Genomic DNA, 24,448 nt, shown 5'->3' with positions numbered 1-24,448 from the left:
TTATGTCCTAAATGGAAGATTTGTAAGGTGTTACAACGATATAAGGGGTCCACATGTTTTCGATAAAGTGTTGAAAAGCTGAGCTTTGAAGATTGCAGTTAATTAACCCGAAGTCCAATGATTCAGTGCCCAGCTTCTATCCTCATTTTGGTGTCCCCGGTCATTCCAGACCAGTTTGCAGCTCGTGAGACGCATTTTTGTGTTATTTTGTAGTGTTTAGAAAACCAGTTCCAGCCACAAAACTTTTAAAGGAGATATAGTATACAGTGAAATCAGGTACTCTTTTTAATAATTTTTTTTTAATTAAAAATAGACATTGTTTATCAATAAATTGCTTTTATGACAAGTTAAAAAATTGTAATAAGTAAAATTATAAATATTAGGGAGTGGCTAACTAAAGTTTTAAAATTTAATCCTGACATATGGCAGTTAGTTGGTTAGTACATACCTAACCATAAATTTTGAATTTGTTTTGTTTTGTATTTAAAAAAGTTCCATTTAAAAAGATATTTTTCATTTGTACTAATTTATTTCCGCTACAAAATATCGCCTAAGAATAATTTAAATTGTTATAGTGTCCCCAACGTCTAAAATTTTTTGTAAACCAATAGCACCATTGTAAGTCATTTTTGTATTTTGTTATTATCATTTATATGTATTATTTCCTTTAAAAAGATTCTAACCCTTTTGATGTATTTTTTTAGGTAAGAAAAGCCTATCTTTCCATCCAGCAGGAAGATTCTTGTAAGCGGCGTTCATTTTAAATAGCTTAGAAACCTTCTTGTGTTGTTTTGTCCAGGAAACCCATGTAAGTACCCTTTTGATTCACTTTTCGTAGTTACCCCATTTCAGTCCCCTTGTTTTATTCACCGACCTACGACCCAGCTCTCCAAACTAACCAAGAGTAGCCGTTCACAAACGTTCCGGTTTGTTTTGCGGACCCTATTCCCAGCCCAGCAATTTCTATCCCCAGTTTTCAACCCCCTATAAGTAATACTCTATGTGGTAGGCAATATAACCGCTACAGTGTTCTCTATTCTTTTGTATGGTGTCGAAGGTTGGACTTTAACAGATACCTACACTTCTAAGAAAATTTGGAACCTTTAAAATCTGGGTGTATCAAGGAATTATGCGAATAACTTGGGTAGATAAAGTTCGTAACGAGGTTGTTTTGCAGCAGATGAGAAAAGTTACGGAAACAATCAGAACAGTCAAAAATCGCAAACTGGAATACTTTGGCCATGTTAAGTGTTACCCAGAGGGATATAATATACTTCATTTAATAATACAAGGCAAGATATATGAAAAAAGAGGGTCAGGTCAAGGACGAACGTTTTGGCTTAAAAACGTGAGAGAATGCCCTTTTTCGAGCTGCCATCAACAAAATTAGTATAGCCAATTTGATAGCCAACGCACGATAATTATTGCGCAAGGCACACGAAGAAGAAAAAAATAAATCAGAAGAATGTATTTAGATGGTAACATTTTATGATTTGTCTTCTTACTTTCGCCGAAAGTATAAACAATGTATGTATTTATAAATTTTGTAGTACATGATTGTTATTTCAAAAATTGTATGCAATCATGCTCAATATTTACTTATACGTTCTCATTATTTCACCTTATTTCGTTCTTAGTAAAGCGACGTTTTTAATTTAAAATTTGGATTTTAAAATATATTTTATTATAATTTATGTCTTCTCGATATCTAATATATTTTTCTTTATTATTTTTTAGTAACTCTTTTTATTGTCCTACTAGAAAATATATTTTTATAACTAAAAGTGTTTACAACGTCTCTTAAAGAGAATGCTTTTATTTTAATGTCGGTCCCTAGGACCAGAGCGCGTAGGGTTAAGAATAATATATGAGATAACTAACAAAAAGCCTAAAACATCAGGACTTAATGTCGGTACAGGGATAATAACAATACCAACAAGCAAATATGTTACAAGATAATAGCTTCAGATCCGTACATATCAGTTTGTGAGTACACATTTAGTTTATTAAATTATTTTTTATTTAAACTTCGGTATAAATTCTGGTGCCTATTTTCTCCTAGAATAAGCAGATCTAATAAAGCAAATAATTGGGCTATCCAAACGAGTAAAAACCTCTGTAAAATAGACATAAGAAATAGTTGCGTCAAATATATTGAGAAACTAAAATACATGCATAATTCAGATAGTTGTCAGTCTATTTTTTGTCTAATAATGTGTTTCAATATAATACTATGTAATGAGTTAATTACTTACAATAAAGATTCAATCAGTAATACAAAATTCCATGTACTTACTCTTACAGACCTAATTGATGATAAAAAATGTTTATTTTATTGGCACCTAAATATTAAGACAAAGCATGAATATTTTTTTTATTGGAAATAGGGAAAACAACAGCTCTTCATAAGGAAAAGGGCGCCATTGTTTTTAAATGTTTAGATACCAAAAAAGAGAATAGGGATATTTACAAAACAAAGAAAAAAGCAAATATCATTAAATAAAACTAAAGTAATATTCACTAAACCAAAATATATTTAAAAAATTAATATCACACATATAGTAGAATAAGCAAATAACATATACATATTAGATAAAGAAATTGAATACAATGGTCAAATTTACTAAATGCAGAATATAACACCAAATAATCACATAAACATGAACAGATAGAATAGTCAGATATCATGTCAAATAATGGAAACAAATATCATAGCAAATTAAGTAGATAATTGGCGGGTGTTGGAGAAGAGTGGTATAAGTCTAAATTTTAAGTTTCGAGAAAAACGCAATTATAGTTTTTTTAAATTTAATATTGTTGTTACGGATACAAATAAGGTATTTTCGTTAAACAATTTTTGGAAATGGCTTTGAATTTGTTGGATTAAAATAGATCTACTAGTAAAAAGGACCTAGTTGTACAATTTTTAAAAAAAAATATGACTTATATCACTTTTCACAATTATAAACAAAAAAAATGATTAAAATAGATCTACTAGTAAAAAGGAACTAGTTGTACAATTTTTAAAAAAAAAATATGACTTATATCACTTTTCACAATTATTAACAAAAAAAATGTGAAACTGAAAAGTTTTATGTTTACTTAAGGGGGTACATTTATGGTCAAATACAACGTAAAAGTTTATTTAATTTTTAAAAATTTCAATTTCTGTCTGTACACTCTCCTCGTCACTACTATTTTCATCCGCGGGTAACATATTTGGTATATCCTCCTTCGTAGTTAAATTTCTATAAAAATCATGACATATTTCTGAAATATAAGGCAATAGCTCTAACAAGTTCTTTTTTTTATCGATGTTTATTGGATTGGGACCTTTATATGACAAAGGAATTTTTATGTTTTTAGGCCACGTATTACCTTTTCTTAAAAAACATACGCTTTTAAATGGTTCGTCTACATTTAAGCTACTTTTGTATTCAAGGACACCAGGATTCTGTGAAAATCTCAACCATTTCATTTGTTTCCACATGACTTTTTCTCCTAAGTTGTAAATTTTTCTTTGTTGAAGGACATTCTTATACAAAGAAGAAAACTCAAGAAAATCCGATCTGCACATTTCAGTAACTAAAAAAGTTCGCTTATTTCCACATAATCTTACCAAATTCATCCAGTCTCTTGGGTGTTCTATCGAACATGGATATCTTTTCTTTTTTTTTTTTTCTCTATGATTGCGTGATCTGAATCACACTCCATGTGGGTGTGACCAGGAACGAGAAATTTGTGGTTAATGTATGATAGATTGGGATTCTCTTTTAAAACCATCATGAACATTGCAGGTAGAAAAGAGTTCTTGTTTTGTCCTGCACACGTATCAGAATATAAGGTGATCTCTTTTATTTCAGGTGAAATATGTGAAATCTGCTTGTATAAGCATGACGCAAACTGATTTGCACCCCGTCCAGCTACGCCCTCATGCCACATAAAACACATTGCTTGATTATCATTAAATCTATGTAATGTTAAATTAAAGGTCCACAACTGCCTTTTATAGAATGCTATTAAAGTCTAAAGATCAGGTGTGGGGAGACACTGTTGCAAATCAAACGTATAAATGATTTTTGATTCATTTTCTAACGCAGTATTTTTATCTATACGCTTAGCCTCATAAGCGTTTGATACTTCTTGTTGGTGATTATCAAGAAGATTTTGAATTTATTGCATTTTTTGTGCATCTTTAGTTGTTTTCAGGAGCATATGATATTTATCGCATGTAGCGCAGGTATCCTTTTTAGGCTGTTTGATTTTTATTTCCATGGAATGGAATACTTCTTGATATTTGAATTTCGATACTGGGGTTTTCTCGTGAGGTAGCCATTTTTTGTATTCTTCAGAAGCCTGTTTTTATGTTTTTTTGTTTTCTAATTTACGTTTTGTGGTTTTCTTTCCGTCTGTTGTTATAAGCCTAGCTATAAAAGACACGCGTTTGTTAAAGCTCGCTAAAGACCAATATTCTTTGAAAATTTCCTGTCGTTTTTCTTCAGTTATCCTGTCTTTGCATTTTAAGCGGCAACTTAATAGCTCCTGACATGTCCGTGCTTTTATAACCTTCCCACTGTTCGTGATGTACGATAACCCAAGGTTTCTGTTCTGCTTTCGTTCCTCACGAATTAGCCTAGTTTCATTTTTTAGCGATTTTCGTCAAGGTTTATTTTTTAAGATTTCTCTTCCCGACTCATGTGCAATAAGTGCTGTTGTATTTTTTGCAGCTTTTTCTTTGGGATGTCATTATCGGAGTCGGTATCACTTTCTTGTATATAATCTGGGTCCGCGTCACTATCATCAAACGCCTCCTCATTACCTGGATATTCCAGATAACCTTTGTCGTCGTCATCAATCCCACATACTTGATCAATAACTTTTTCCAAAGTCTTTCGATCATTCGGTTCACAAAAGGACAGTGAAGGTACAGGACTTGATATATTATCTTCATCTGCTAAGACAGGTTCTTCAAGGAAAACACCCGCATTGCCCATCATGGAATTTTCATCTAAAAACCCAGATTAATATCAAATTTTTGAAATACTAATAAATTTTGTCAATTTTTTTTCCAGAAAAATGAAATTGTCACGCCAAAATTGGTTTTTACTTTTTATGGAAATTCGGTCCCCTGTAGAGAAAACCGAAAATATATTATTTTATGTATAAAATGATAAGAAATCTGAAATTGGAATTGAGTATGTAAGTTAAGCATCAACTTTTACATACATTAATTTTAAAAATTTTTAGAGATACAAATTAAAGTAACGCCACTGGTTAAAGTTAACCAAAAACAATAGGCATATTCACCAAGTTATAGTTGAGTTGCATCTAGAAAACTTTTACGCAAAAATAAATGTTAATCTAGTATGTCGTATAAAAAATAATGATATTACTGTTTTAATTATTATTCTACAGATAAATAAACAATTATTACCTTGGAGGTCTCCAGTATTTACATTATCTTCTTCCAACAGTTTGAAAATCAATTTGCTTCTTTGAGATGCCATAACCTCTAATTTTTATTTCTCACGGCTATTACTAAATAATCTCGAACAGGAATTGATGTTATATTACAACTAGGTGAGGTATACTATCACTACACTACTTATTACATTTCTCTTGAATACTTAAAACTCATTTAAAAGGTCAAAACAAAAGTGGATAAAACCAACAGTAACACACGTGTAGTACTAAACCACAAATGACAGACAAGTCGATTGAGCGGGAACAAAGCGGTCATTATTTTAATAGGGAAAAGCGAGGTAAGTCGATCTAAAACTGCACAGTTTGAATTTCTATTGCCGTAACTTCTAGTATATCTCAACATATATCATCAGTTTTCAATTTTGGAGTTAAAACATTTGTGATATGTCAACATATAATGTTTTCCCCTATATTTTTTAATGAGAATAGTGATATATTTTTACATATACCTTTATTCACAATCATATTTTACCAATAACTTTTGATATACTTGCACTTGTATCACTATTCACAAATATTAATCATAAAATTATATAGGGAAGACTATTATAACTAGACTTATTTCAGTTTTCTATATAATTTTTTTTCCTGTCTGGCAGATGGAGGCAAAACAAATAACACCTGCTTGCTTATTAAATTGACTTATATCACTTCACCCTATCAAAGATACATGCATTTGAAAGTGGTATCTATGTTTAACTCATTTTTTACATTTTTCGACTTATATCACTTTTCCCCAACACCCGCCAATTAGTATAGCAAATGAAATGAATGATTACCTATAATAGCAAATGCAATAGTTAATTACCATATTAATTATCTATCAACTATCAAGATAACTATCAAGTATCATAACCATATAAAATCAAAATCAAAATTGTATCAATTTCGTTTCACCCCATATTTTATAAAACACCAAAAAATATTCTTAACCTTTTTGCGTCTCTGAGATTGATAATATAAACATTTTTAGTCGTCTGTTTATAATAAGCAAATTGCTCTTTCGATCGGTCTAATTCTGCCTAGATATTTACACAGAAAATAAGAAAGAATCTTTCTGTTTATGTTTATACTGATTTTTGAAGGACGAGGTTACTCCTCGATAGACCGGCCGTCTTCTTCTTCTTACTGCGCCATCTCCTTTCGAAGGTTGGCGATCCAAATGGGCATTGTAGCTTTGGAAACTGCTGCACGAAATATTTCTGTGAATGAGCGGTCAAACCATCTTCTCAGGTCTTTTAGCAACGAGTTCTGTCATCTTCCAACTGATCTTTTGCCCTACACTTTACCTTCGAATATGTTTTATAGTAATTTATATCTCTTTCCTCTCAACAGATGACCCAAGTATTGTATTTTTTTTCTCTTTGATTATGCTAAGTAATTCTTTTTGTTTACTCATGCGCCGAAGCACCCCACCATTAGTAACTTTTTGTAGCCATATAATTCTCAGCATGCGTCAGTGGCAGCCGTAGCTCACTGGCTTAACAAGCTAGAGGGCCCGGGTTCAAATCCCGGCACCGACAAAATTTTCAATATCTAATTTATCTGAGCTGCCACCGTGCTTCGGAGGGCACGTAAAGCCGTCGGTCCCGGCTACGAAAGTAGTCGTTAAGTCATGTTAGGGGCGCTTGCGCGACCTGAAAACCCTAACACTAGACCTTAGCCAGAAGGTTACACGAACTTTACTTTTTTTAGCATATATATATATATATATATATATATATATATATATATATATATATATATATATATACATATATATATATATATATATATATTTATATATATATATATATATATATACATATATATATATATATATATATATATATATATATATATATATATATTTATATATATATATATATATATATATATATATACATATATATATATATATATATATATATATATATATATATATATATATATACATTTCAAATTAATTCTTTTTCTCTTTCAGAGTCCATTGTCCAACTTTCACAGCTATACGATAAAACATAACATCTAATCATTAGAATTATGAGCTCTAGACTACGGTATGATCTTGTAAAAAATGTTTTCATGTTCATGAGTGTTTTCCTCGCTTGTTTAATTCTTCACAGGATTTCTTTTTTTGGATTAAACTGGCTGTTAGTATTTGCCGCCAAATATTTTATGGTACCTGTTCTATTATTTGTCCCTTGGCGTACAAATGTGCATTTGTTGGTATCTTTAAAAATACTAGAATTTTAGTTTTGGAAACCTTTAGATCTATACCGAACATTTCGCTATGACAAACTACCGCATTTATTTAATTTTGTAGTTCTTGTGAGTTGCTTGCTATTGGGATGGTATCATCAGCGTACCTGATGTTGTCTATGCTAATTCCGTTAATCTTGTTGTTACCTTGAAACTCGTCTAATGCTTTTCTGAATATAGATTCCGAATACAGATTAGATAATAGTAGTGATAAGACGCAACCTTGTCGCATTTGTGAATCTTCGGATGATGTGGGCTCTATTTCAATTGTTGCTGTTTGGTTCCAATACGTTGTGTTAACACATTTAAGGCAAAAATAGCTTCTTGTGTTCCCAATCCATTTCGAAATACGAATTGAGTGTCACTCATTTAAAACTCACACTTCTTGTAAATTCGTGTATGAATGATTCTGAATGCTTAATATTCGATGGACATCGCAGTGTGAGATATTGGGTTTTTTTGGTGATGTTAAGAATGTTGATTTTAGCCAGTCTGATGGTATTTTACCTGTGTCATATATCTAATTGAATATCAAGAAGAAGAAAAAGTGTTGTTAAGGCGTCAGTATATTTATGCTGAAATGTCAAACCAAACTAAACATAAATCACTTAACAGCTGTCAAAATGGCCGCCAGTTAAAAAAGTATTGTCAACTTAAATTTCTATACCTCTAAAAAAACACCCTTTAGATATAGTTCATGCCGTATATATCTCTCCTGTACTACAGGAAGTTACCGATGAAACGGACATCGACGAGGATATCAGTCTTAACGAGACCAGAGCTTCGTATGATATTGCAGAAACTTATTACACTCAACTTGCAGAAACTCATTACATGAAAAGATTTTAGAAACGAATGGAGAGCGTCTATTATCTAAATCTAGAAACAACTCGCGCAATTGAATACACTTATGCGCGGATTTGGGATAATTCCGAAAATAAGAAAACATTACATGATCTTCTGGGAAAACAGCATCCAAAACCTTAATTTTTTTTAAATGAGGTAATTTGTTTAGTGCTCAATTTTACAGGAAATACACTCATGACAGTAATCGTGAAGATTTTCAAATTACTAAATAGAAACTTTTGAACTTTCTTAGAATTCTTTTATGTTCCGGATATAATACGTTACCACAAGCCTAACTGTACTGGAGTAGCCAACAAGATATGGGTATAAAAACTGTAAAGAACTGTATGACCTGGAACAAGTTTTACAAAGTCAAATAAGAGCAATATTTTTCTAACGGTTTAAATCTAAATAAAAATGATAAATATGCCCTTTTATAACTACAATCAACGAAAGAAACATGCACTGCATTAGGGAATCTCGCCCACAAATTATCAATTGATAAACAGATTCCTGCAAGATTTTTTTAAACGAAAAACTTTATTGTTAATAAGGATTGGCTACAAATTTCGGTGTATCTGTTGAAGCAACCATAAAAGTTGAAAGTAGTAAAAGTAGCAGTAAAAATAAACGAGTTGCATACGATACAGTTTTTTTATAGAAAATCAAAAAATTCATTAGTACCTACTATGGAATGATAATTCTGTGGTAACTGTTTGCAGTAATGTCTTCAGCGCAAAACCTTTAAATTCTATGAAGAATAATAACAGAAAGGAAGAGAAAAATATACAAGTTATGCAGCCAAAAGTTTTCACACAATATGATCGTTATATGGGCAATGTTTCAACAGTCTTGAAAAAATAATGTGGTGGCCAGTATTTGTGAATTCTTTGGACAGTATTATTGGTAATTGATGAAACATTTAATACAATGTCAATAAGGCTTAAATATTGCAATAAGAATATAAATTAGATCTACCGTTTTATCAAAACTAAAAACAAACCAGTTGCGATTTTTTTAAACGGCGTCCTAATTTTAAATAGTTTAGGAATCTTCTTGTTTAGTCTTGCTTAGGACATCTCGGTCGGTAGTTTTTTGATTTCTTTTTCGTATTTATTTCTCCCAGTCCTCCCCAAATAAAGGAATAATTATTCACGACCTAGCTATCCAACCAAAACACGAGTAGCCGTTCATTACCGTTTCAATTTATTTGCTTACCCTACCTCCAAGCCCAGTGATTGTCCTTTCAGCCCTCAATAAGCGAATTACAACTAGAGACCAACGTGGGGCGTGTTTTAAATTGTTACATTGGATGCCTAACCGCGCTGGCCTATTTTTAATGTTACAACTGGTACCCTAGGTGTCAACTTTTTTAAATCTGACAAATTATGGTCAAAGTGGCAATTTTTTTTTATTTCTTTTGCCTACAAGTAGTCCTACCAACGTAAGACAGATTTCTTTTCCCTTTTGCCATTTCTTTTTTCAAGTTCGATGAAACTCCCTTTTGATAGTGTCACACAAATAGAATGATTTTATAGGTATTGTGGTCTATTCATATATATTGTAGTATATTGACTTATTTATTGTAGAAATTGGTGATAAAAACAAATATTTTTAGAGTGAATTTTTACATATGAATTTTAAGTGTGTAGACATTTTAATAACGTGTGTTTGTTTAATATTACAATTATTTAAAGGGTATAACACTATTTATTACTGTTATTTTTTGCATTTATTTTTAATAGATTTGACAGGCTTTACAGAATAATCGAATTTTAACTTTTGTTTGTTCGGTCGTTTCGAGTAAATGTGTAGTATTTTTCGAGTGACTTTTGCTTGAACTGAAGAGTGAATTTGTTTGTCCTTCTAAGCATATCTATGACGATGTTTAGTATATCACAAATTAGTTGGATATTTAAAACGAGAATAGTCAATTGGTGAGTCGGACTTAGTAGAGAGGATCTGACCAATTTTAGTCTCAGTAGCAGACTGTGTTTTCTTTCTTTTATCTGAATGACCATAAGTGCAATACTCGTGATCAGGAGGTGTTGTTTAGTTTGTCTAGGAGCACTCTAATTTAGTTGTAAGAAGAAGAACTAGTGATTTTGTCTAGTTTAGTGAATGAGTTTTGTGTGACCTCTAATATTACTAAAAAAAAATAAAAAACTAACAAAAAATTGTTTAAACAAGTTATATAGTTTATTTAACAATTTAATTATTTAAATAATACATATTTGTAATATATGCAAAAAATACATCCAAATTAAAGGAAGATACGCCGAAGTTCATAAAAAAGGAGCTCCTTTCCCCTCCCCCGCTCCTGTCTTTCAAAATCGGCAGTTTTTAAGGACCACGTTTTTGAAGCTTTGTGAACTAATAATATATCTTAGTTGTTATTAACAAAGCCACTCTCAATTTAAAAAAAGGACTAACTTTTTTTTAATTTGTAAAAAAAATGCAGGCTTTTTAAATACAAAAAAATAATTTTCTTGCAGGCATTAGTTAAAAAATTAGTCTAATTGTTTTTAAGGATAAATGGACATATTTTAAATAACATTAATAGATTAAATCTTGTTCTTTCGGAAGCTACTCGTATAATTACAATAACTATATAATTTTCTGACTTATATTGCAAAAAATTTTAATTTGATATAAACAAATTAAATAACTTTTAATGATTGATCAATTTTAGATTTGTTATACTTTAAGCACCACAAGACTCAACATTATATGCAATATAAAGGTTATTTTAGTTAGTTAGTTATAACCGAATTTTTTTACTTATTTTGCAACTTTCTAATCAACAAATAACGATAGAAGCATTTAACACCATTTTGAGGGTTTTTATATGACTTATAAGTTTTTTACTCTCAAATTTGTTTCAAATGCTTTACTTTTTGCTGATAGACGAAAAAAGCGAAAATTTACAATTTTTTGACCTTAATGTGTTAATAACTAATTCGTGTTAATAAAAAATTTGACTCCAGGAAACATATCGGTTCTTGTTATAGAGGTCCATACTACTCAAACCAACTTTCCTTTGCCTGGCCAGACGAATATCACGAAAAAAGCTTATTTCCCTGGGCTATTTAACCTCTGTTGGATTTAGCATCTATGTACGTTATAGTATATTTGAAAAATAAGCTAAAGTAAATTCTCAGAATCTTAATCTTTGAACCTCGAAATACATAGGCGTGCACATCTTCTTACTAAAACGTAATCTTAAAAGAAAAGTTTGCGTTAAATTTATTTGGATATTTAGAACAAAGAAATTAATCCAATCCAATACTGGTTTAAAATAAAAAGATACACATAAAAAGAATAAAAATTCTATTAATTGTGAAACATACACTTGATATAAAATAATAAAATACAATAAATTATACTGAAACGTAAAATACATACACAAAAACTGTAAGTTTTTATGCATTCCTATTAATAATTAATAATATTCTAATACTAATAATATTGGAAATATTGAAAATTATATTAGAAATAAAAAATAAATAAATAAAAAATAAACAATGAAGTTAACGGTAATTAGTTCAAATATAAACTAAACTTCTGAGCTACACTTTAAAGTTAAGCTTCCTCATATTATGTTTCAGACGAAGTGTTATCCGATCCGGGAAGAATTATTATAGGTTCTATACTGCTATCTATTATATGATCAAGCTCCCACATATTTTTCTCAATATCCATAACGTGATTAATTCATTTTTGCCAATGTTCAGTCGTGACTTCGGATATTGATTTATGAAAAAGATTAGTAATATCTGACAATTTAAAAGTTGTATTATTTCTAGCAACGTTACCTTTAACTTTGCCCCATAATAATTTAATCGGATTTAGCTCGCAATAATACGGTGGAAGGCGAAGTATTTTAATTCCTTGTTTTTTGGCTATCTCCTCAATGATATATTTTTTATAATTTTGTTTATTAATTTTAGCAAGCTCTAATAACTCATTTGCTTTTGTCATTGTATCGTCAAAGATTAAATTCTTAGAAGTTAACCACATTGCAATTTGATCTTTTCTCCATTGAGTAGTTCAACTAATCTAGAGGTAAACGTTCAACTAATCTAGAGTAGTAACTTGCATTGTTCATCACAATAACTGAATTTTCAGGTATGAATTCAATCATCTGTTCGAAATATTCTTCAAACACGTCTCCGTTTATCTCTTCGTGGTAATCACGTGTAATCTCTTTTGATTCAAACAAAAGTAAACCCTCCTTAAGAAATCCATTCATACTACCTATATGGGTAACAATTAATCGTCGACCTTTACCTGTTGGTCCCTTGAAACCAGTTGAATATCCTTCCAGAAATGCTTGTCGACATGTTTTTATAGTTTTGTCTTTCCAAACTCTCCCTACAGTATGCACTTCATTGACCCACGTTTCGTCTAAATAATAAATGTTCTTATTTCCTGTTCTCATTTTTTTTATTTTTCTGAGGTAGTCTCGTCTTAAACACCTAATTTCTTCGGAATCGATAAGCATTGACTGTCTGTCAACTTTTTCATACTTAAAGTTTAACTCATGCAAAACTTTCCAAAGTTTGTCTCTACTTATTGTGGTTAAATCGGGATCATCGGTAATGGCTTGTAAAACTTTATCTAAAGTTGGTATTTTTTTGATAAAAAAAAATGAGAGGGCCATTCTACGAACTGCATTTTTGAAAAATTCATCCACATTCACTTTCGACCATTTTGGTCTTCCAGTTCTCGGTTTGGGTGGATTTATACCAGCAAATTTTTCCTCTTTTAAAATATTATATACAGTTGATTTTGAATATCCCATTACTTTAGACGAAATTTCAACTATACTAAAAACAATATTGGAAGGATTGTGTTTAAAATAATTGTAGACATTGAGGATAACACTCTTTTTGTTAAGTGATAAATGACTCAACTTTAATTTTTTAACTGGTGTATAATCACAAGTTAATTCCATATTCTATAAACTCACTATTCACTCTTGCAAAAAACAACTGTATCAGATCTCTTCACTTGCTTATAATCGACTAAACAAAAATATTCTGATATTATTGAATGACTATTTAAAGACAGTTAACCATTTTATTAATCATTGGTTTTCCAAACAAAATCGAAATTTATACTATTTAAAATAGCGTTCACATTTATCGGAAACCATCTTTCGCTAATCGACTTTTTCTATCTAAACTATCAAAAGAAAAATAACTAAATACGTATTTATTTTAAGAGTTTCTTTATTTCTTGTTATTAAAATTAAAATTAAAATAACCATAAATAACGTTACTAAAATAAACAGATTTATATAAATACAATTTGTTTTGAATGGTTTAAATATCTAATAAACCGAAACAAATAATGTAATTCCCTTAAAGTACGTCTATGACCAGATGTATAATCCCTAGCGTACTGTTCTAACAATAGCAGGTAACTAAATTTTACGATAGTCCATGTGACGTGGAAAAATTTCTATCTAAATATTCAAACCCAACGTAAAATAAGCTAAAATATTGACGTTGTACGAAAATCATACGTACTACAATAAGCTTAACAATTTAGTTTTTTTTTTCTGAGAATTTACTCCAGCTTATTTTTCAAATATACTATAACTACTTAAGCTAAAATGACGAATCCCCTTCCTTCTTTTTGTAGAAATTTAGACAATAGCTTATAATCGTGTTTCTAGAAACATACTCTCATAAATAAAACATTTTCAGTGTTAATGTATCTTTTGATTTTATTAATGAAATAGAAGAAATATTCCATTTTGACAAAGTTTTAATAAACAATGTGCACTTGTTTACGGTCATATTTTATAAAAACGCTTCCTACCAACCAGTAACAGGATTATTTTAGTTTTGTTATTTTTCTACATTTATTAAGTATATTTTTTTATTATGAAATGAATAATTTAGTATTTGTATTCTAACACTAATGTATATTGACAGCATATTGATTTTACACATTTATATTTGTATCAAACCACACTTAGAATTTTTTTAATGATTATACCAATGGAATAATACCGAATGATATATTTTTATGAAAACCAAAACCTGTCTAGCAGTAAACCTCAAAACTGTTTTATACACCATATATCAAAATTTCCACACTTCCCTGCTAAATATATCCCCAAATATGGTATAAATTCATTGACTAAGGTTGGTGCCTATGAGTTTCAGAAGCAGAATAAGTGGGGAACTAATATGATTTTGGCCGCAATGGCCAAAGTATCAGGCTAGACGCGGTTGTGCATCGCTGGAGTTGTTTTCGAGTTTATATATATATATATATATATATATATATATATATATATACATATATATATATATATATATATATATATATATATATATATATATATATATTACAGGATTCAACTTGTAAATACAATACATTTTGCAGACAGCTATCGCCGTATTCCCGTTCTCCTCCGCCAATCCTCCCGGTCCAAGGCATGCTCATCCCCCAAACCTCTCGATTCCATCGCACTTTTAATTCTTTCATTCCATGAGCGTCGAGGTCTACCTCTTTTTCTTCTTCCAGGAGGCTTCCGTCTGTGAAGTTTTTGAGGGCAAACGTTTGTCAGCCATTCTCAATAGGTGTCCAAACCATTTTAAACCTCTTCTTTCTATTCTGTCAATGACAGTTTCTGTAGCATTCATATTATATCTTGTAGATTCGTTGGTCTTCCTTTTCAGCCATGATGATCTAATACTTCCTCTCAAATAATTTATGTTCAACTGCCAACAATCTTCTCTTCAGGTCTGCATTAATTGTCCATATTTCAGAGTCATAACAAAGAACTGATTCAACCATGGTTTGCCCTATTTTTTTTTGTTCTTTTTGGAAATGTTGTGATCCTACCATAAGGAGTTCAGACATCCTACAATTTTACGTCCCTGATTAATTCGGTGTTTAATTTCGGTTTTCCCAAGCCGTTTTTATCAATGAGTGCACCTAAATATTTAAATTTTTCCACTGTTTGATTTCCACGTCCCCGTCTATCAACACTTTAAATCTTGCATCTGAATTGATAACTAAATATTCTGTTTTCTTCATACTCACTTGTAGTCTTATTTTACATATTCTCTGTATAGACGCTTTATCATAAATTCTATATCTTAAGAATCTTAAGCTAGGACGATTTGGTCATCCGCAAACTTTAGGTACAACAGTACGTCATTTCCTATGGGGATTCCCATTCCCTGGCAGTGGTTTTCCAGTTTTGGAAGGCTGCCTCAATATATAAATTAAACAGTAATACTGCATCCTTGTCTTAGTCCTTTAGTTACTTTTATTGGCTCTGATAATCTATTTCCTATTTTTAGGTAAGTAGTGTTATCCATGTATACTTCTGTGATTATTCCTAAAAGGTATGGAGTAATGCCGAGTTGTTGTAAAGCTTGCCACAATTTAAGTCTTGGAACTGTATCATACGCCTTTTCTAGGTCGATGTACTTCGGTTCCAACCGCTATTCTTTTTTCTATTAATTATTGAAGTATAAACAAGTTATCAGTGCATGATCTATCAGGCGTAAATCCACTTTGGTCTTCGCTAATTAGGTGTCCTACATCATCTTGTATTTTTCCATTTATCCTTTCAAACAATCTTCCGAAAGTAGGTAGGACACTTAATCCTCTGTAGCAGTTAGGATATTTTCGATTACCCTTTTTAGAGATGGACACTTGGTGAGCGGTTTTCCATTCAGATTAATTTGTTGGCAGCATTGATTCCACAAAAAAGTTATTTGTTCTATTAGGAGTAGACCTCTTGCTTTAAGTAACTCTACAGCTATATTGCCAGGTCCTGGAGATCGCCCGTTTTTCAGTTTAATTAACGCAGTACGGACCTCGTTGTTAGTAGTAATAATATTACTTTTTGTTTGTCTCTCAATACTGTATTCCTCTCCCATATATTCCAATCTGAACTCTTGGAGTAAATTTTTTTATTGATTTTTTCACTTTTCTATCGGATTTGAGTTGCTTAAGGAGTTATGGGTGTTTTTCTTTAGGTTTGTGATAGTTTCCTATGCTTCCTTAGTCTGCGAACCACCAATTAAATTTTCAACTTGAACACATTTTTTCCCATAAATTGATTTTTGCTTCTCTTATTATTTGATTGCGTACTTTTTCGTTTTTCCTTTGATATGTTACTCTATTGCTAGATGTTTTATTTGTTAGCCATTTCTTATATATTTTATTTTTTTCTTGTATCATTTCTTTTACGTTTTCTGTCATCCATGGTGGTTCGTGGTGTTTTTTGTCGTTGTTCTCTGTTCGTAATACTTCATAAGCAATTTTTTTATTATCATTTTGAGGTTGTTGTATTCTTGTTCTACATCTATATTTTTTTCTATCTCATTTAGTTCCTTTTCTAATCTAGATTAAAAAAGATGTTTAATACTTGGTTGGAATAAAAAATGTAATTTATATCCCTCCGTTTTGTACTGTGTAGTATTGTTTCTCTCACTTTCATTGTTTTGTTTGTAGTATTGTTTAAAGGGGCACAAAAGATTAGCTCAAAGAAAGTAGGTCACACAGTTAGATCCTCTTTTTACTCTGCAGTCTTGGCACTTAAATTTTGAATTCTGTCTCATTATTATATAGTCTATGATCAACTTCTGTTGGAGTGAAGGTCGTTCCCAAGTGTATTTATGAACATCTTTATGTTGGAATTGGGTATTCATTATTTCTAAACCAAAAAGTTGTCAGAACTCAATTAAGCGGTCCCCTAAACGGTTTTTAACTATTTCTCCGTGCCGTTCCACCACGCCATCGTCTAATTGAGAACCTACTCCAACCTTTAGGTCTCCTAACAGTTATCTCTCCTAACATAACAGTTAACAGTCTCCAAACTTCGAATTATCTCATGTTAGGTAAAAATCATGAATCATCGACAGTACGTTATCAATTTTTTAGTCCATTGAAAAGTTAAATGAGGATTACATTTTTGAGAGGACGCATTTTTATTTTTTTGGCGTGTGTGGGTGGTTAGTATAAGTTTAAGTTTAAGTTTTTGGGGTCGTCACTCTTGTCCCCTGGTCGCTATCTTAGAAAAAGAGGGGCAAACGGTTTTTGTGCTGTATCTCGTAAATTAGCAACCCTACAGAAAAATGTGTAAAACATTATTTGTAGCAAATTAAATCTTTTACAACTTTTTATTTCCATTACTTTTTATTAAGATTAAAAATAAAAAAAGTTATAAACAAAAATAACTAAAAATTGTTGAAAACATTTTCTTTTGCGGCTTATAAATTTTTTCTGCTTATTTTACAATAAAATAACATCAGAGCAATAATAAAGAGGATTTTCAACGCATAACGGTTACTACAAATGTGTTTAATTTCATTCATTTCTCTGGTTTTTACAGCACTCCGACGTTGACCGGGTTCTTGAATACTCATAGAATACAATAAAAATAAACCATTAGGTTTAGTTTTTTATTATACATTATATTTTTATTATATAAAGAGCTCCGCATGGTCTAAAACCTAAGATGCAACCACCATATACCAAATTTTATCAATAATTCTTTACGAGATATGTCATAAAATACGAATTGCGCTCAAGAGTAAAGTACCTTAATTTTTCGTAATATTGAAAATTGTTATGATGAAAAGTTGTCTAGAATTAAAAACTATGTTTTAATATGCAATTAGATTCCTCTAATTGAATTTTTTTTAGTTTATCTCGAAATTACCTATACCTAACATTTATCATTTAGTACAAACATGATAATCTTTCCGTTCCGTTTAGAAATTATTAAGTAAATTTTCACAAATTAAAAATTTATAATAAATCTAGTTACCATTAAACAGTTGATAACCTTTCAATTAGGAATATCTACGTTGTAACAGTTTTGCGATGCATTTGAATAAATTTAATTAATATTTATTTTTTTTGTTATGATATAACAAACATTATTAGTTCCCTCAATTCACTAAACTTTCAACATATCCGCACTACCCTTTAATACAGGTAATAATTGTTCTATCACAAAAGTTGTTCAATACCCTTTTAACCATAGTCGAAGTAATAATCTAGACACATTCTTTAATGATTTTCTCCAAAACAGCAACGTCTGTAAATGGCCTTTGCAGATACACCTTCTCCTTTAAAGAACCCCACAAGAAAAAATCCTACTATAAATATTGCCTTAAACCTAACCTAACGTGGCATTAGGCACCATCCTGTTGGAGTCATATTTGTGGACGTTACAGGAGGGTAACTTGTTTTGGATCGAAACTGCCCTTTTTTTCAAGGATTTTTTAGAATCTTCGACTGCGAAATCATAATTTTAAAATCCATGTCCCCGGTTTTCGTCGTTTGTTGCTAAATTTGTTATTTACATCTTAAGAATCTTAGGTTAAAATGTTTCTCTTCGTGTCGGTTATTAAAAATGCGACTGCATATTTGAACGAAGTTTTCAATTTTGAACAACTTTTACGAAATTATAATAATAATAATATAATAAATATTATTCACACCCACAACATGAACCAGAAAACAACACAGCTCAACACTGCCTGGACACATTAAAACAAAAACTCTCCTTTTATTCAGGTCGCGTAAGGAAATACAAAGTTAGTTACAACCGGAAATCCGACAATATACTTTTTGAGCATGCAGAGAACTTTCTATACGAAACTGAATTCCACTATAGAAAATGAAAATAAATTCTACTTAACCCAAGAAGAAATTCATGAGTTTGAGAAAATTAACTTTCGATGCCAGTTACTCATAACAACAATGGTGGATAGATTGAAGACACGACGAACAACTGTTAACACTACAGTAATATTCTCTATAAACCTTTCACCACTAACGAAGTCTTGAACATTATCAAAGATCTTCAGAACTGGAAATCTTCTGGACCATATGGAGTTTAAAACTTCTGGCTAAAGAAGTTTTGGAGTGTCCATAAGCTTTTAACAGTAATAATTAATCATGTTACTTCTAATCTGCAGGAAATACCACCATTTCTTACTTAGGAAACTACTTACCTAAAACCGAAGGATCAAAATAACACCCAAGATCCAGCCAAGTACCGCCAATTAGTTGTCTTCCAAATTTGTGCAAATTTGTCTCATCCTGTTGAGTCCAGAGTATCTACCAACTAAGGGTTCGATGGGCTGCAAAGAACGACATATAATTGACTCGGATATTTCCAACCAGGCGTATACCAAAAAAAGAAGGCCTTTGATTCAGTACCTCATGAATGGCTTATAGATATACAGTGTGTCAATTTTAAAACTTACACTGGGCTATATCTCAAGAACAAGATTATATTAAGGACGTTTGTCGGTTTGGTCATACTCTTAGAATGGTATACGTTCTTTAAATAACCATATTCTATTTCTAGTAACACCCCACACGTTGTTGCACGTTATATCATTTTCAGCGTCGCCTTTCGTTTTGTTTCGAGAGAGAGAGAGAGAGAGAGACTGAAGAAGTGTCTTTTTACGAGGACAGGTGCTAGATGGTTTGGGCATAGGTAAAGGATGTAGTCAACAGGTGGTGTGACGAGATGATGAACTGAAATGGACGTGGAACCCCCTTCAAAATATGTCCAATAGCAACAAAGATATGATTTAGCGCCATTTTCTCAATGTTGTCATGTTTGTTTCTCTGTTAGCCTCACTTTCCTTCAACGTCTATTATGCTAAAATTCGATCAATAGCAACAAAGAACCGATATAATGCTGTTTTGACAATGTCTTTGTCTTTTGTTTTTTTTTTGTGTTAACGTATTTTCCCTTTCCGTTCCAACGAGCCTTCGTACGTCATGATTGAACCAATAGCAACGAAGATATGACGTAATGCCGTTTTGACAATGTCTTTGTCTTTGTTTTTTTGTCTTAACATATTTCCCGTCACCTCCCCTTTCATTTAACGTGTTACACGTAGTAATCTGACTAATAACAACAGAGATACGACATAGCGTCGTTTGGCAGAGTCTTTGCGTTTGCTTTTTGTCATAACATATTCATTACCACCTACCCTTTCCATCGATATCTTGCACGTTGTTGTACGTTGAGCCGTTTAAACGTTACAAGCTTAGTGCCACTTTGGTAATGTCTTTACGTTTTATTTTTATCTTAACATATTCGTTACCACCTCCCCTTTCCAGTGATACTTTACACGTTGTTGTACGTTGAGCCGTTTGAACGTTACAAGCTTATTGTCCTTTTGACATTGTCTTTTGCATTTGATTTTTGTGTTAACATATTCTTTACCCTCTTCCCATTCCAACGAGCCCTCGTACGTTACGATCTGACCAATAACAATGGAGGTATGACGTAATGCCGTTTTGGTACAGTCTTTGCATATGATTTTTATCTTAACATATTCGCTATCACCCCCCCTTTCCAGCGATACCTCACACGTTGTTGTACGTTAAGCCGTTTGAACGTTACAAGCTAAGTGTCCTTTTGGCATTGACTTTTGCGTTTGATTTTTGTGTTAACATATTCGTTACCCTCTCCCCATTCCAACGAGCCCTCGTAAGTCACAATCGAACCAATAACAGCGGAGATACGATATAGCGCCGTTTTGGCACAGTCTTTGCGTTTGTTTTCTATCTCAACGTGTTCCCCGTCCCCTCCGCTTTCCAACGATACCCTTCACGTCACGATCCGACGAGCCGTCGCGCCTCCACCACAAAAAGAGACAAAAATGACCAGAATCGACCTTAGAATTTCTTATGGAGATTTACATGGGAAAATGACCGATTTTGCGCTCGTTCTCTTGCTGCTCCTTTACTAAGCTGATATGGAAAAATGCTTAAAACCGTTTCTATGATAGTAAGGAGGAACTAAAATGACATGAAAGAGAACTCACCCCCATCAAATTTGTTAAAAATGTCAATTAAGTAAATGTTCAAAGTGGGTTCCGTTGTTTTGTAAACAATAATACAGCCTATTTTCAAATTCTGCACAAACTTTGGCAAATGTTGTTCCAGTAATTGCGCGACATGCTTGCGGGATTCTTTCTCGCAATTCCCCAAGTGACGCAGGTTGAGTTTTATAAACAACTGACTTAAGGTAACCCCATAGAAAAAAGTCAGGTAGAGGTAAGTTTGGTGACCTCGGTGGCCACTCAATAGGACCTCTCCTTCCAATTCATTTGTTTGGATAATTAGTATCCAACCAGTGCCTAACTTGGGCTGCATAGTGAGAAGGTGCTCCATCTTATTGGAAGTGCAGCAAATCTCCGTCTAGAGCTAGGTTACCTTGATCGTTCCTTTGGTTCTCTAATTCATGCACAATTAAAGGTTCGATGGTATTTTCCAGCATATCAAGATAAATGTCGCCATCTAAATTGCCTGGTATGAACAAGAGGTATAGCATCGCATAATATTCCTGCCCAAACATGCAGTTTTTCAGGATATTGAGTGCGACCTTCTCTGAATCGATGCGGGTTTACATCACTCCAGTACCGACAGTTTTGTTTATTTACATTACCATTTAGCATAAAAGTACATTAATCAGTAAAACAAATATTTTTAACATTCTCGGTTCAACGCAAATTCTTTCAGTCATGAGTTCACAAAACTCAATTCGTCGGTCTGGATCATCATCACCTAAAAGAAATTGTGTTTTGTACGGGTGAAACTTATGTAATTTAAACACCTTTCTAACCGACTCATGTAAAAGTCCTGTCATTGCAGATACTTGACGTATTGATGCAGTAGGCTCTATTGTAAAATTTCCAAGGACCTCAATTTGGGATGCTTCATTTAGTAATCTTGGGGCATACCTTTTTTTATTTTGCATTGATACTATTTCTCTAAAATTTCAACTAAATCCCGGACGTACACTTAACTTACATTTTTGTCCCGATGCCTTTCATGAAATATTTGATCTGTTCGTAAATAACACTGGTTCTGGAAGGCAAATATGAAAATGATCTCCACGCGTTCTTGTATACTGTATAACATCGTGATAACTACAGATGACTGACAGTACCGATCGTACAAATGATGAAAACTAATGAGATTTAAAATTCTCAAATAAACCAAAAATTATTGAATCTGACAGAACCCAAAAAACAGATGTTTTCAACTTATTTTGCAAAAACGGCAAATTAAGTTTTTGTTTAACAAAAAAAATTCCGACGGGCACTTATCATTAAAAATAATAGTCTGGGAGATAGCAGTACACATGCAAAAGTCATAGATATTAACACCCTAACACCCTGTAAAATTATTAAACAATAATTATACAGGGTCATCAATAGAATCAACAAAAACCTCATTAAATTTTCCATTAAGTCAAAGTTTCACAATTATTGCTTCACCTTATATAATTATTATTTATACCATCGGATAACATTTTTTATAGTCTTTTCAATGTTGTATCATAAGTAGGGGTTTTAAAATAAAACTTTTTTCGTTGTGGTAGGTGGGGCCTAGGGGATTGATAGGGGTGAGTTCTCTTTCATGTCATTTTAGTTCCCCCTTACTATTCTAGAAACGATTTCAAGCATTTTTCGATATCAGGTTTTGTTCGTAAGATTGTTCCCATTATAAGTTTAAAAATTGACACACTGTATTAAAAATAAATAAAGTCGATGATAATATAGTGACCTTTTTAAAGCATATAATGACGGAGTTAAAGACTACTTAAAGTTAAATACCCGGTGAAAACAACATCAAAACTGAAGATATCCCAATTAATCGGAAGCTTTTTCGGGGGGCTCGTTGAGTCCACTTTGGTTTTGTTTAGCGATGAACCCACTATCTCAGCTACTGAACTCCACTGACTCAGGTTTTAGCATCAAAAATAATAATACTGTTGTGGCGAAGCTTAATTATCTGTTGTATATGGATGATTTGAAATTAATGACTTTCTCACAGAAGTCTAATTAATCTTTTTTAACTAAGGTGTCGAGAAACTAGTGATGTTGCTAAATGTCATACAGGACCTGCAAGGATAAATAACCAGATTAAAAAACGTTTTATTAAGTTGCAGGCTTTGCGAGAACGCACTGTAACTGCATTACAATTATAAATGAGGCTAAAAGAGACTTATATGGTGTTTCTAAATGGCCAAACCATTAGAAATAGACTGCATGAAGTGGGCTACAATTCTCGAAGACCTCTGAGAGAGCCTGTGCTATCCAGATGAAATCGCGCTCATCGACTTTAGTGGGTAAAAGAACACGCAAATTGGGTTAGACGCGAGTGAGCCTCTACTTTGTTCACAAATGATTTCCGATTTGGATTTTCACCAGATTCAAGACAGACAAGTATTTGGAGACGATCTGGTAATGCTGAACGATTGGTCACCGTGCAGGAGGTTCATAAGCAGTAAGGCGGGAGTATAATGCTATGAAGTGGCATCACCCTTAGTGGAATAATCAGTCTCATTTTTCTGGAACGGTTTTTATGCAACAGGCTACGGCAATATTACTCTCCAACTTATTGTGGTACCCTTTGCACAACATACTAGTCCACAATTTCAATTACTGCACGACAATGCGCGTCCGCATACTGCCAGAGTCGTGCGAACATTCCTCAAAGGTAATTAAATTGAGGTTTTACCATGACCTGCACAATCGCCAGATTTAAACCCAATTGAGCATGTATGGTCCATATTGAGCAGACGCATTTTACAACAAAATATTGTGTTTCACATAAGACAACAACTGTTTGACGGCGTTTCAATGGAGTGACACAGGCACTTTATCAACTGTTCTAAGTACAGATCTTATTTTGGTACATATTAAATATTATATTTTCTCATTTAATTCTATACTAACAATTTTAAGGTCTTATTAAATATTTAAATTAATAATTACCTACAAATTTTATTGTCAGTCTCATTACATACATTAAACATAACAATAGTGTAAAATCATATTAGTTAAAGGATTAC

This window comes from Diabrotica undecimpunctata, chromosome 8, assembly GCF_040954645.1.
Source record: "Diabrotica undecimpunctata isolate CICGRU chromosome 8, icDiaUnde3, whole genome shotgun sequence".
Classification (NCBI taxonomy): domain Eukaryota; kingdom Metazoa; phylum Arthropoda; class Insecta; order Coleoptera; family Chrysomelidae; genus Diabrotica; species Diabrotica undecimpunctata.
Note: the sequence above shows the minus strand (reverse complement) of the source record.